We start from the raw sequence: 14121 nt of genomic DNA on the forward strand, positions 1-14121 counted from the left end.
CGCTGCTAATCACTTCAAACACCTGGCGAAGTTGATGCTTCGTAGGTTGATCGCCAAAATACTGGAAGGCTGCTGCGCTGTCTACTGGGTTGGGACTCTGGCGCGCGACGACACTCAAGTGAGGCAGGGCAAAGACAGTGGTGCTGTGGCATGAGGGCTGCACAGAGCACCCATCGCTGGACTGGGAAAGCCTGTCAGTAGACTTACAGACACCCAAGAAGAGCTCGTTACGCAGGAGTGAGGTGCTTACCCAGCTTATTAAGGGTGCCATGCTGTGGGCACTACTTTCTCCCCCCCTTCTTGTGTTCGATTGTCCTGGAGGCAGGAGATGCAGTGTACAGGTGTGGCTGGCAGTGGCATCATGCTTCTCGTGAGCAGAGGTATCCGGAAAAAAATATAGGAGTGGGCATGCGGGCCTGCTGGTGGGCTGTGGAATAGAAGGGCCCTCTTGCATAAGGCAGCAGTTATCATGGGTTATTGTTTATTATGTTTTGGTTGTTAATTTAATGAACCAATAACTCCTGATAAACCCGGTGTAGTACAACATATGTGGAGTGGGGTCTTGCCACCTCGATACATGCATGTTTCTAAACTGTGTTGTGAGGCAATAAATTTCATAAAGATGGTTAAAAAAAATAGTCCCGGAGGGCTGCACAACTGGACAAGTCTTGCTCGTCTGCGTGAGCTCACAGAAACGTTGCCAAGTCAAGAAAGCATACTAGTTAAATTAAGGCAGAAGATTGTTGATCCAGAGGTTTATCACCCCCACGAAAGTATCAGGTAATTCAAGGGAAAGATGTTTTCAGTCTAAAGCAACATGCTGACAGACGATGGAGATACCATGGAGTTGGTTCTGGATATTCAAGTTAATGGAGTAAAAAGTACCATTCCTGGCAGATACATGAACTACCAAGAATGTCATGACTGATTAGGAATTTGCGAAACTACCATGAAAGCATTATGATTTGACAGTTTAATAGATGGATATTTGCAGTTAAATCAAATCACAGGCTACTTTAACTCTCTTGTCTCACAATGGACATCAAGCAGAATTCAACATGTAAGTCATTGAACACAACACATACCATCACAGATGGTATGTGTTGTCTTCTAAGCAAAGATCTGCTATCAACAAGCATTGGCATAGCCAATAGGTCTCGCTAATTGGACCCTATAAGTATTTAGTTATGCAGCAGAATATCCTTGGTGCAACAACACCAACTGTTGCATGGCTAAACACTTATAAGGTCCCAAATGCCAGACCTATTGGCAATGCCAATGCTTGTTAATCTACTTCTCATAATTCTCTGTCCTTTCTTCTCTCTGCCTCCTTCCAAGTGGGATAACTGACAATGTCCTTCCTTTTACTCTTCATTTAATTTATCTTACAGATAGCAGCTAGTTTTAGGACACCGTGTTTTGCAGTTGCATAATAAATTATTCTTATATTTGATAAACCATATACCAAATACGAGCACTATTTTTTCTGCTGCTTCACAGCACTGACCATGGGAGATAAAAATAGAACAAAAAAAGCACAGTTTCAAATATTTAATATACTGCTAAATATAAACAATGTGAAATTCAGCACAGACCAAATAAAAACAGCACCACCCGGCTAATGTGTGTTATCAGGCTCTGGACTCTGCCTGGATGTTAAAAGGCCAAAGCCATTACTTGCCAAAATGGCCTCTGAAATGTAAATCAGATGTAAATAGAAAGATCTTCAAGCAAATAGGTTGACCGAGCCTTGGAATTTTGGCAATCATTTAGGGTGTGACTTACATGTTTATTTTTAGGAACCTCAAGTCAATAGTTGCGCTATCTGATTAGTCTCATCGATGTGTGTTTCTGTTTGCAAGCGCCTGCCATCCTCCCAGTGCTGCCACGAGCCAGGTGGTGAATGACGTTGTGTGTTTGTATTCACGGAGTTGTCGCTAGAGTAACCAGTCTGTCCTTACTAATGATGCTTGGAATTACCAGTAGGTATGCTGTGCCGCCTTTGCTAGTCAATATGCCACCCTCAGCAGCTCGCTAAACCAGTTAACCAATTTGTATAACAACACCTCTCAGAATCTGTACGGGGCGAGGGTAGACCCCAATTGTAAATCATCTTCAGAAATGTCCAGGGTGAAGAAAATCAGGTTGGGCGTTGCTATGACGCATCTTTGTGTTTGAATGCCACTGAGACTTTTTAACAATTTAAAAATGGCAGGAACTTGACTCGAAGGTATTGGAGCGCTTTACATGAGCACCAGTTACGTTACACAAGGATACATTCATATTTTGTAGGCACAGGGAGATTAGATGATTTGCCAAGAATCATAGGATGTTGAGCCGACACCGAAACTCGAGACCCTGTTCCCCAGTTCCACAAGTTGGGAGCTCTGGTTGTTACGCCATATCCTCTAGCCATATTGCATGATAGCTTGTGCTTACACAGAATGGAATGGGACACACACACAAGCTTCAAAATTAAACAATGTTCTTGCATAACAAGAATTGGGTACATAATTTTCGCCACTTTTACAAGTGAACTAACCTTCTACAACATTGCTGTATTCGCTTACAAAAATAGTGCAAATACACTTTTCTAAATTTTTCGTACCAAAGATTGTTTTTAACATTGATATATTTTTTAAACGAGCGATAGATAGGCAGTAAACGTTTCGTTTTTCTATTCGACAATCAATTTCTCAATTTCCTCGAATTCGCCGTTATGAAGAAACCTTTTCATAACGTGGACCGAAGCAAAATTAGTTTCTGCGCGTGTTAACTGAAAATAATAGTTTTCTTATGTAGTTATTCTTACCACACTGCTCTAAATTCTCTGAGATTGAAAAACAGGTTTAGGTAATATCCAATTTAATGGTCCTCATTTTACTGATTTAGGAGGTAGGGACGCCTGGATTGCCCTGACTGGATTCAAATTAATTACCAGCAAAGTATTAGCTGAAGGCATTGAGCATTTAATTGACTGAGGCGTCTTGGCCGGACAAGTATTTCTCATTTCACCACAGAGGTACCAGAGGGCTTTAGGACAGATTCCTTAGGAAGTGCCATGCACTCCATGATATATAAAGGATGTAGTTGTCAACAGTGATGGGTCTGTGGCCTGTGGTAATTGCTTATCATATTTTGAAAAGTCAGAAAACATGAGACTGCAGTGGAAATGGCAGACTTTAGATGTGCACTGTTTGCATTGTACAGCGTGAGACCGGGGACAGACGGCAGCCGTTTGCATTCACGCGAATGAGGAGAGAATGGGCCTGTGGAGAAAATAAGCATTGGCTGGGCTCGAAATAAAAAAAAAACACGAGTGGTGACGTGTGTTGTGCGCACGCGCTCGACTGGAAAAAGTGCTGTGCACGTCGAGCTCGCTTGTGCGTGTTCTAGCAAGCTGGTGGCCAGCAAGGTAGCCCTTTTTGAAGCAGCTACTAAATGTCTCGCCAGAGCAGCACATGCGCTGCCTCAGGCGAGACCTAAAAAGGGCATAGTGCAAGGATTGGGCCATTTTATCTCACAAGCTGCTGCACCCATAGAACAGAATGTCAGAAAGTTCCTACACTGTTTGAGGGCCTGGGAAAACTAAAAGGCAGACACGTACAGTGCAGTGCTTTATTTTAGCCGGTGGTTTCCGGTACTGGGCACCAGCACTTAATTGGTTTTCGGTGCTCGACACCGGCACTTAATTGTCAACACCGCACTTATGACGGTCTGTCACATGGTGACGCTGCTCATCTAGTTTAGAGATGAGCAGAACAGCGGTTGTTTATGAATACAATTTACATTAATAATGTATAATACATGCCTCCCCAGCTATTCATATAGGTTTGGGAACCTGGAATAATCTGAACTGTCGTATCTGCAGGCGAGAGAGATGGTTAGTAGTTGTTTTGGTACCGCCATTGGCAGCGATGACAGGGACAATGGGTGGTGCAAGCTGTAGTGGCATCCTGCTCAGGACCCTGGCAATTATTATATTATAAATGAACCACGGGTACAGTGGCACATTGACAAATTAGTCAAGCCAACAGCTAGCTCATCTTTTGTCTGAATCTTTTTCAACATACAGCAGCTGATGCAAGCTGAAATATAGATCTTACTGAATGACATTTGTTACAACACATTTCTGAAGTCACTGACTGAAAACATGTGTTAGAATAATTATTATTGTCTTCGCCCAGGTACCAAGTAGGGAGGCCCTTAACATTTGGGGCTGCAAACTTCCATTTCCTTCCCTGACCTGCCTTTGTTACTAAGAGGGCCTCGAAGTTTCCTGTGACTTAACAGATGATTCACATAACATACACTGCTCTGGCAGTTTCCCCATTTTTTGGTTTTGAAAATTCCTAAATGCCTTTCCATCCCATTGCCAGTGATCCAGTTCTTGAATGTCATTGGAAAGCAATGTAGCACCCTGTCCATGGATAATGCAGGCCGTCCCAGTATGATATCATGACAGTAGAAGCACTGACTTTATTGGCCAGTCCTTCACTTAGCACGAGGAAGACAAGGGTTAGGAAAAATAATGAATCTTTACATCTTTCACGCATTCATCCATTCATCTTTTGCTTCATTCACACTTTCCACAACTGACAATCCCCATACAAAAAAACCATACCATTTTAAACTTCTATTCCCAGGTCTCTCTCTTTAAGTTGCACACGACATGGAACATCAACGACTATGTGTTTTTTTGCTCCTAGTGTGATATCTAAACACCTGCAGATCCACAGGCCACCTTGCACGGCAGATTGACCCTCAAGCTATACTACCGGTTGTCAATAAGACCATCAGTGTGTTAAAGTCGCTCCTAATAGCATATTAGTCGCCACACAAAACTGTTGGAAACAGCCAACTTCCCAGAAACCGTTCGGCGACTAACTTGGACACAAATCAAATCACAGTTTCCCCCTCTATTCTTCACAAAAACAGAGCACACAAACCCAAATCTATTGTTTCTGCCATCACAATACCCATTAACGTGTGATTAAAAAACCTTCAAATGAGTGGCCTGATCAGTGGTCAGTTTTGCATTGCTAAGCGCTTTCTGGCAATCCCTGGACCACTGAATTCTGGGTGCTTTTTGTTAACTGTCACGTGTGCCATGTCTTGTTCACAAAGCCGTACCCCAGCATAGCACTGAACTCCACCAGTCTTTAAAGCGACCGGAAGTCATCCTTAGTTTTAGGGGCTTGCACTTTCAAAAACGACTCAATTGGGCTTCACTTGGGGTTCTCCTCCCACTGTCCTAGTTCATGTACTAAATATGTTATAGTAGGCGCATTCACTTTACATTTTCCAGATTTCACCATCAATTCTTCTTTCATCAAACCCGGAACCCTTTTAAGCAATTTGTTGTGTACCTCTTTGTTGATACCTATTACCTTATATGCTTTCTGTCCTCCTTACTAAACTATACCTCAGACTTTGGAACACCACTGTAACAAAGGCTTAGGTGAGGTGCTTCCGTGTAAATTATAAACACCCAGGGCCTCATTTATGAAGGTGTGCGTCACTTTTACGCAGCCGGTGCGTCACTTTTTGTGACGCACCAGTGTCGTAAAAAATGTGCATTGTTGCGCTGTATTTACAAAGTGACGCATCTAGGTAGATGCGTCACTTTGTAAACCCCTGCGCCACATTATACCTGCGCCAGGTATAATGTATGCAAGGGGGGCATATTGACGCAAGAAAGGGTCATGGAAGTGACGCCGTGAAATCTATGAGATTTCACTGCGCCACTTCTAGGACTCAAATGCGTCAAAATCTTACGCCTGCCTCACAGCAGGCATAAGACCGACGCAAGCCCTTTCACATGGGGCTTGCCCCATGTGAAAGGACACATTGCTAGAGTTGCGTCACTTTTGTGACACACTCCAGCAATGCGTCACTTTTGCACCATACAGATACGTCAGAAATACTGACGTATCTGTAACTCCTTGTGACATGATGGGTCATACTGTAAATATGACACATCATTGGTGTCGCAAGGAGGGCGCAATGAAAAGTGACGCATTGCTGTTTTCACGCAGCGATGCGTCACTTTCCATAAATGAGGCCCCCAAGAACCAAGGTCAGAAGTTCAGCTATTTTATCATTAACGGAACAGATCCTTTATGCAACTTGCCATCACTGTCCTGTTCAGACTGTAGCAGGCCTATCGATAGAATTTGGAAAAGTCCTCCTACAAAGAGAGGCGAATGTCTCATTTAAGCTGTGGCAGCCCTGTTATTTAGGTGTTTCCCTGGAATATTGAAACCCCAATGTGAAGAGCAAACTATTGAAAATATCGTGTGTAAGTAAGTCTAGATTTTCTATATGTACCTCCACATATATGAATATACCTACCTACATAGATATGGAGTTAGACGTAGTATAGCTCTACTTCTCCAGATGCACTTACCTTTCGATATTTTATCCCTCGATATTCATGTACCACAATATTTCTGGTGTCGAGATACATTAGTACAATCAAGCAGGCATAAAGCACACCGCCAGAAAGTGTGAGAGCCCACCTATTCTTCTGAAGGTGGCTGCCGTACCTTTAATGGGGCAGTAATAAAACACCCAAAGCCCAACATCAGAGTAAGTTGGAAAAGCTTGAAGTATTTCTTACACCAGTAAATACCAGAGGCCTGATGTGAGGTAGAAAGTGACACAGTGGATAAACCTGACCTGTCACTTTAGTGAGGGTTCTTGGAAACAACATGCACCTCTTTGAAATCCCCAGATGCTCTTATTGTCTGAATGACACAAGAGTGTTATCGATACCAAGCAGTCTGGCTCCCTAGCTGATTACTGACTAGCAAGACAAAGGCTTACTGTTCCTCTTAAAAGTGATTGATAACACACTGCATCCTGGTACATGCTTTTGAAATATAAATCTCCTATTGTGTGCCCTTCTTTTTGGCAGCCAATGATCCCGCAAACTACTGACGTATATTCCCTTTTTCCGTAGCTTGCCAAACTGCTCGAAAGTGTTATTTAAGAAAACTCAAGGGTAACCCTACTAGAACCAGGGTATATAATGTATCAAAAAACAATGGTACTTGTGGACAATAAATGATAAGTTACTACATAATAGCAAATTTCTACTGGAGATTAGGATGTCAAAAGGAGAATGTTATACACAGAACAAAAAGGAGTCCAATGTTTTTGTTTTATACAAGCAGTGTTTGCTTTTATAAAGAATTATCTGTATTGAAAAATAGGTAGTGCTCGGTGTCCCATGTGAAAAAGAGCTAAAAGAAAAAAATTGACATATTAAAGTATCCAATACGTTTCCTTAATGTACAAAAACGACCATTCATAAATAAGCAATATCCTAAAGAGGCCACTGTTGGATATCAAAGGGGCCAGAAATGGTTCATTATGACATTAGTTGATGACGTTTCGACCTCGTGCCGGATTGGGGTATCATCAGGACCTTAAGATAAGGGACATCTGATACTTCAATGGGCAATGTGTCCTAATATACCATAAAAAGTGAGAGAGAACACTGAGGTGTTACTCACATAAGTCCCAGCCGGGCACCTAGTGAGGGCGGTAGGGGAAGTGAACAGCATAGAGATGGAGGATTTTTTAACAATATTGACTGCAGGAGCTCTTGACACATCGTTTTAAGCGTGCGGTGGAGCCCTGAGACTGACTCGATTCTCAAAGACAGCAGGCTTTCACATTCAGCCTCGCTGTATCACTAGGACCAGGGGCGGCGTTAGGCATGCGCAAGCTGTGCACCCGCACAGGGCCACCAAACCCCAGGGGCCACCACGCCAATATATATTGTTAATATAATAATCCTCTGAGGATGGATACATATTTGCGTGGCGGCCCCAGTGGCAGGGATTTGGCAGCCTCCGGCTCTGTTCCACTTCCAAACACCCTGACCCCCCATCTTCACTGGCCTCCATGCCTGCGTTCCTCCTGGTTCCGGATTGATTTCTTTTTTTCCCTACCCACTGCTGGCCCGCTGGTACAGGCACATATAAGACATGGCCACCGCCATCCTTTCTTTCCCTGTTACTCTTGCGCAAAAGCAACTATAACCTTTTCCTCTCCCGGTGGGCGAGTCGTCTTACAAGTTTATCTATAGTTCTTATAAAGTACTGGTGTTAGCGCAATAGTTATAGTTAATATCTGGTGGGATGGGGGGCACACGACATTCGCGTACCCATTGCAAGCAAAAGTAAGAGAATTTGAGTACACGAATTTGGTTATTCGAAACTAAAGAGAAAGGCGGCTCAGCAGGCTTCCGTAGCTTCACAGGAAGGAGCAATCCTAAACTTTATCACCAAAAGGGAACCTAAAGATGGAGAATCCTCCGGCCAGAGTACTGCTGATGCACTAGTTAAGGCACCATATTCGATATGGTATCGATATTAATGTTTCCAGGCAAAGAGCACAGATTCTTTCAGGGGCTGTGGGTCCGGGGCCCCTGTCATGGCCCTGGCACTGCAGCCGTCTGTGCCAGTCCCTCAAGTCGTTTGTCATAATACCCTCCTCCTCCTAAATTCTATTGCTCTGAGATGAATTCGGAACGGTTGGAGCAGCCGCAGGTACTGGTCATCTAACGCCTTTTCTGGACGTTTTACTAAAACACCTTCCTGACTCAGGAAGGTGTTTTAATAAAACGTCCAGAAAAGGCGTTAGATGACCAGGTAGGGGGCCCCGGAAGAGGGGGTCAGGGCGGGGCGGAGCCCCCCGGAGCTCAGGAATCCTGAGCTCCGGGGGGCTCCGCACCGCCCGGACCCTCTCTTCCGGGGCCCCCTACCTACGCTCCCTGCCCAGGGCCACCATGAGCCTAGAGCCGCCCCTGCTAGGACCAGGAATGATAGTCGATTGATGCAGCAGGACTGCCGAAGTCAGCCCCATGACCCCGATTGGCTGGAAAGGATAATCCGTGTCCCCAAATTAATGAAAGAGGTGGCTGTTTTAGACAGCCTCCCAACACCGATGCAACATCTTCCTCCAAGTGTCCGTTGGGTTGACAGGGTGAGAGTTGAAGTCGTTTGACCAAAATAGAATCCTTTACGATTTATTCGTCCTTCCGAAAATTGACATGAATAACGAGGCCCAACAGAATTGGCTCAGATACTCCTGTAATTTCTGCATGTTCCCCCAGTTGACTCGTACATGCTGCTTAGTTGTCGAAAGATCCTCTGGACTAGGTTAATATTTTGGACTAGGAGCCTTGAGCCCTATCACGGGTACAACCGAGCCGGTGTCCGTTATCCACTTTGCATTAATATAGGTTGCTCTATTAGTTCTTATTCACTGTCCTGATGAAAAACTGCTTGCAAGGCTGTAATTCACCACATGCAACAGTCAGGTTGGAACGTCAACATTTTCTTTCTAGCCTGGATTGAATACGCTGATCCTTATGAACAGTGGAATAGGATTCAATGTCCACCTACTCTTAGCAACGGATTATCATTTTTAAGTGTATAATTGTGTTTTCAAACATGAATAATACAGTGGCTTAGTTGAGGCGCATTAGCCATTGTTGCAAATTGTATAATTGAACCTTTTCAATGAAGCAGTATTCCTCTTCTTTACCTCACATGGAAACATGAGCACCTCTATGATCGCTTTTTCAATACACCTTTGTGAAGCAACCGTGAAATGATTATTTTAAACATATGTATGCATGTATTAGGAAACCTTTGAAAATCAAAAATATAAATTGAATTGATTTGAAAATTCCATGTATGGTTCTTTTTATACTTGATCTCTTGCACCATAACTACAATACGTTATTCAATATTGAATATTATCTTGTAAATAATTTGCCAGTGGACCACATTTTTGCATGTACCATATATTACCCTGGTCCTGTGGCTTACCTTGGGTTACTGCATTAGTTTATGATGACAAGAAGAGGAGGGGCATTCACAGGTCTAATATATGACGTTACAACGACTGCAATTACAACGCATGCTTTTACAATGCAGTTTTTACATCGCAACTCACATTACATTGCATAATTTTACAATGCATGCCACCACAATGCATTTTTTAAAACTACCATTACAGCGCATTCCATTACAATGCATACCATTACAACGCATAATACTTTTAAGGCAACAGTAGGGTAAGTGTTGGATAGTGGAGGGGTAAAAATTACTATTCCCACTCCAGTGAGTCCAACAGTAGGGAAAGTGTTGGATCGTGTAGGGGTACAAATTACTATTCCCATGCACCCCAAAACTCATACCCACCCTAATACTAAAAAAATCTCCCTTACGTACCTTATAATGTGTTGTAATGGCATGCGTTGTAATGTTATGCGTTGCAATGTTATGCGTTGTAATGGCATGCGTTGTAATGGCATGCGTTGTAATGGCATGCGTTGTTATGGCATGCAATGTCAAGGCAGTTGCGTTGTAACAGTTGCGTTGTAAAGGTAGGTCGTTGTAATTACTGCGTTGTAATGGATGTTTCCTGCCCAGGTCATCTGGATTATATACGGTAGGTGACTGGTTTTTATTCCAACCAATAGGGTTGAGGACTTGTGTTGTTGATTTCGGTTAATCTTTCCCTATAGTCTGGGAGGAAACATTTGGGATTTTTTTATTTGGTAAAATCCCTTTTTCCATATGGTCATCACGGCATATACCACAAGTCCATTAATTCTTGATGCTTTGTTTCCATTTGTGCATTAACCAAAACATGTTACAAATTGTATACAAGTTGGCAGTCTAATTGACGTTTGTTGAGTACATCACATTCCAGATCAGTGTTTGGTGTTGCCAAATGAAAATTTATGCAGCTTCCACCTTTGCTATTTTTGGTATGCTAGAGCACCTGGCCGGTCTTACCATTTCTCCTATGATTAATCTTCTTTAGTTGCCTGTGGGGGAAGGGGAGTTAATGTCAAACAAACAATTCAATTTACAGTCCATTTGGTTACACATTAAGAACAATGAATCAGTAAGTAAGGCTAAGTAGGGTTTATTACAAATTAAAGGCCAAACTGATGTATATTAATCTCAAAAGCATATTGCAAAGGTACAAAACCACCAAGGGTATGCCAAAGCTTTAAATGAAATTAAGGGCTTGATTTAGATCTTGGCAGATCTGGTGTTGCCGTCACTTTAGCAATGGTTTCATGGCCCGCCTAGTTGATCGTCTGCCCACTCGATTTAGATATTAGCAGGCCCATGGACGAAAGACCGGCTGAGTGCTGCTGACTCCGTCAGGATTTCCCTCCCATGTTGACGGCTCCATAGGCTAAGCAACAGTTGGAGGGAGCCCAGTCAGGATTACCACCAGCCTAATTACGATGTGTCTTTCCGTCAGGACAACTGTGGCGGGGATACTCCCATACCTGAGTTGGCAGATTTGAAAGAAATGAAGGCTAAACATACCTTTTTTGTTTGTTTCCCAATTCCGTTTCCATCTTGAAGCCCCATTGTCCAGGCCCTTCCTTTGCTGCTACAACTTGACCACAATACTAAAATTACGTTGTCGCCGGGATCAAAGATATGTTATTTTGCACATGTCTTACTATGAATCGTAGGTTAACATTTCCTTTAGCCTTTAGCCTTGTGTATTTTTACATTGCCCTTAAATGCAAGTTTGTTCTTATGTGTAATGCATTAGTTGTTCATTTTACTAATCAATGTAAAATGAACACACCTTTATTGAAACAGATTTTCTTTTGTGGAGTTTGTGGGTGTTGTGTTTGTGGTGCATGTGGGTGTACACTCAGTAGTTTGTGTATGTTGTATGTGTGCTATGTTATATGTACGTAAATGAGCATGACACATTACCTACATATATTTTTAAACCACACACAACCTAAATGTTTAGTGCCACATTATAAAAGGGGTTACTTACCAGTCTCCATTTAACCAGGTACTCAATCCCTCAGGAAACCGCAGCTAAGAGAGCGCCAGAACAACGAGGAAATCTAAATCGGATTGGCGGTAACCCACTGGCTTGACAGTGGCAGAGTACGGTTAGCCAGCAATAGAGTCTACCACGTTGATGGAATTGCATTGCTTGTGGGACGGTAAACAGTCTGTCAATGTGGATGGTGGTACAGCCAGCACATATATAAATATGGCGGGTGGGACTCCGTCAGCTTGCGGGAGTACTTTTAACCGCTGCCATTGATGGACGACAAGAGTCCTGCCAAGTTCTAAATCAGGCCCTAAGTCTTAGTAGCATAAAGCAAACAGAAAATTCAGTTATGGCAATACAGAAGATAAGAAATAGGATTTGATGATTTGTGTACAGGTTTTGATCCTCCTGTCTATGCATGAGTAAATCTACAATCACCTAAACCAGTCCTAAACCAAAATCCTGTTCATCAATCGTGCCTTAGGGAGTCAATAGCAGCACTCGGAGTGGGGCAACAGACACCCCGCACTGCTGCCGACATCATGTCCGCGAGACTATGAAACAGATGTTCCTATGACTACGAAGCTGACCCCTCAACAACGCCCTGCATTATTATTGTGTCGTTCTCTTGTCTCGTTTGTTGTGAATCTCTGCAATGCATCCTCTGTAAAGCGCTCAGACAGCCTCGGGTCAGGCCAGCGCTATATAAAACTTCTAAAATAAATAAATAAATAAATTGGGAACCTAGTTACATCAGGAATATCAGTAAGGTATTAGCATAGTGGAGAGACTTCAGTAGAAGGTTTTCAAATCGAGGTAACATATTGCATAAAGCCACACAAAAAAATAATAAAAGCAGAGGGGTCTGTACCCGCTTCAAAGTCCAAGAAAATCTGCCTTAAAGAATAACAGTGTGAACACCAATTAAACTCACAGAACATTATATAATTCCTCATCAGCGACTCCAGTAGTTTTACACCTTTTCACAGTAGAAATTGGCGACTCCACTCGATTTTTCCATCCTACGTTTTGAGCTTCAGGACAACCTTGGCTGTCTCCCTGCTCCTGGCATGACATGAATAGGAGTCCCCTCTTAGATAGTTAGCACCTCTCGTTCTTGCCTAATGTTCTCCATCCGGGCCTCACAATCTTTAATTCACAATATGCATTTCACTGACTATGAGGTCATGTGAACGCACCTGCAAAGAAAGAACATTGCAGCGCAAGCAAACCTTTTATGTTATAGATTAAACATTAGGGACCAAATGCATAAGGCCTTTGGTTAAGCTAACTTAGTAAGACAGCTGTACACTTTGAATACATGCACCTACATTTGTAGGATACATCTAAAACATTAATAAATGAGCACATAGGTACATAAGAAATACAATTTTAGTAAAAGTAATATAACTTGAAATGCACAAGTGTAAATGTTTACGAGAACTACAAATGTTCACGGTATAATGGAGACACTAGTGCACGCATCTATATGAACGACTACTTTCTACTGCGAATACTCTCCAGCAGTATATTTGGTGTTTCACTTTACATTAATAAAGTTAAAGCACTCAGAATATATGGTGCTAAGTGCACGTAAATATGCACCTCTGTGATGTGTAAGGGTGGATGTAAAATGACGCTGCTCCAGGTTCATGGAACTGGGCTGTATTTTGCTTTTTCATATGCCCGTATTTCACAGTGCCATTTGCATAACTCTCCTAATACCTTTGTATGTAGAGAAAGGGATGCTTTTTTCCAATAGGCATTATATTTCTAAATTATAACTAGCAACTGTGCAAATAAGAAATTATTTTTTGGGTTTTGTTTAAATGTGTTTGAGTAACACTTCCAGAATAAAGCGTAAAGGAAGAGGAAATTGTCCTTTAGCAGAATATGCAATGAACAGAGAATGTGTTAGACAGCAAACCTAAAATCCTTCTTCCCCCACAGCCCTATAAAAGACTAAAATCAAAGATGTTTGCTTTGTTTTATACATGTATTTGTATATATACAGATAAAGAAACACTAATTCTCCCTGACTAGGCACCAATGTGCTTTTGGTAAATGTGTAGCATGTTACACCATATATCGTCCAGATTGGAACAATGTGGGTTTGTAGCAAGGCCAGTGTTCGAAGTGTGTTGGTACATGATGGTTAAATGTATGTTTATCTTATGCTATGCCTGTGCAACTCCAACATGTAGTGCAATGAAAGTGGTAGAAAGCACAGACGTCTAATATCGCATTTTTAATACTGATTGAAGCTTCCTG

This window comes from Lissotriton vulgaris, chromosome 5 (assembly GCF_964263255.1).
Source record: "Lissotriton vulgaris chromosome 5, aLisVul1.2, whole genome shotgun sequence".
In the NCBI taxonomy this organism is placed as follows: Eukaryota; Metazoa; Chordata; class Amphibia; order Caudata; family Salamandridae; genus Lissotriton; species Lissotriton vulgaris.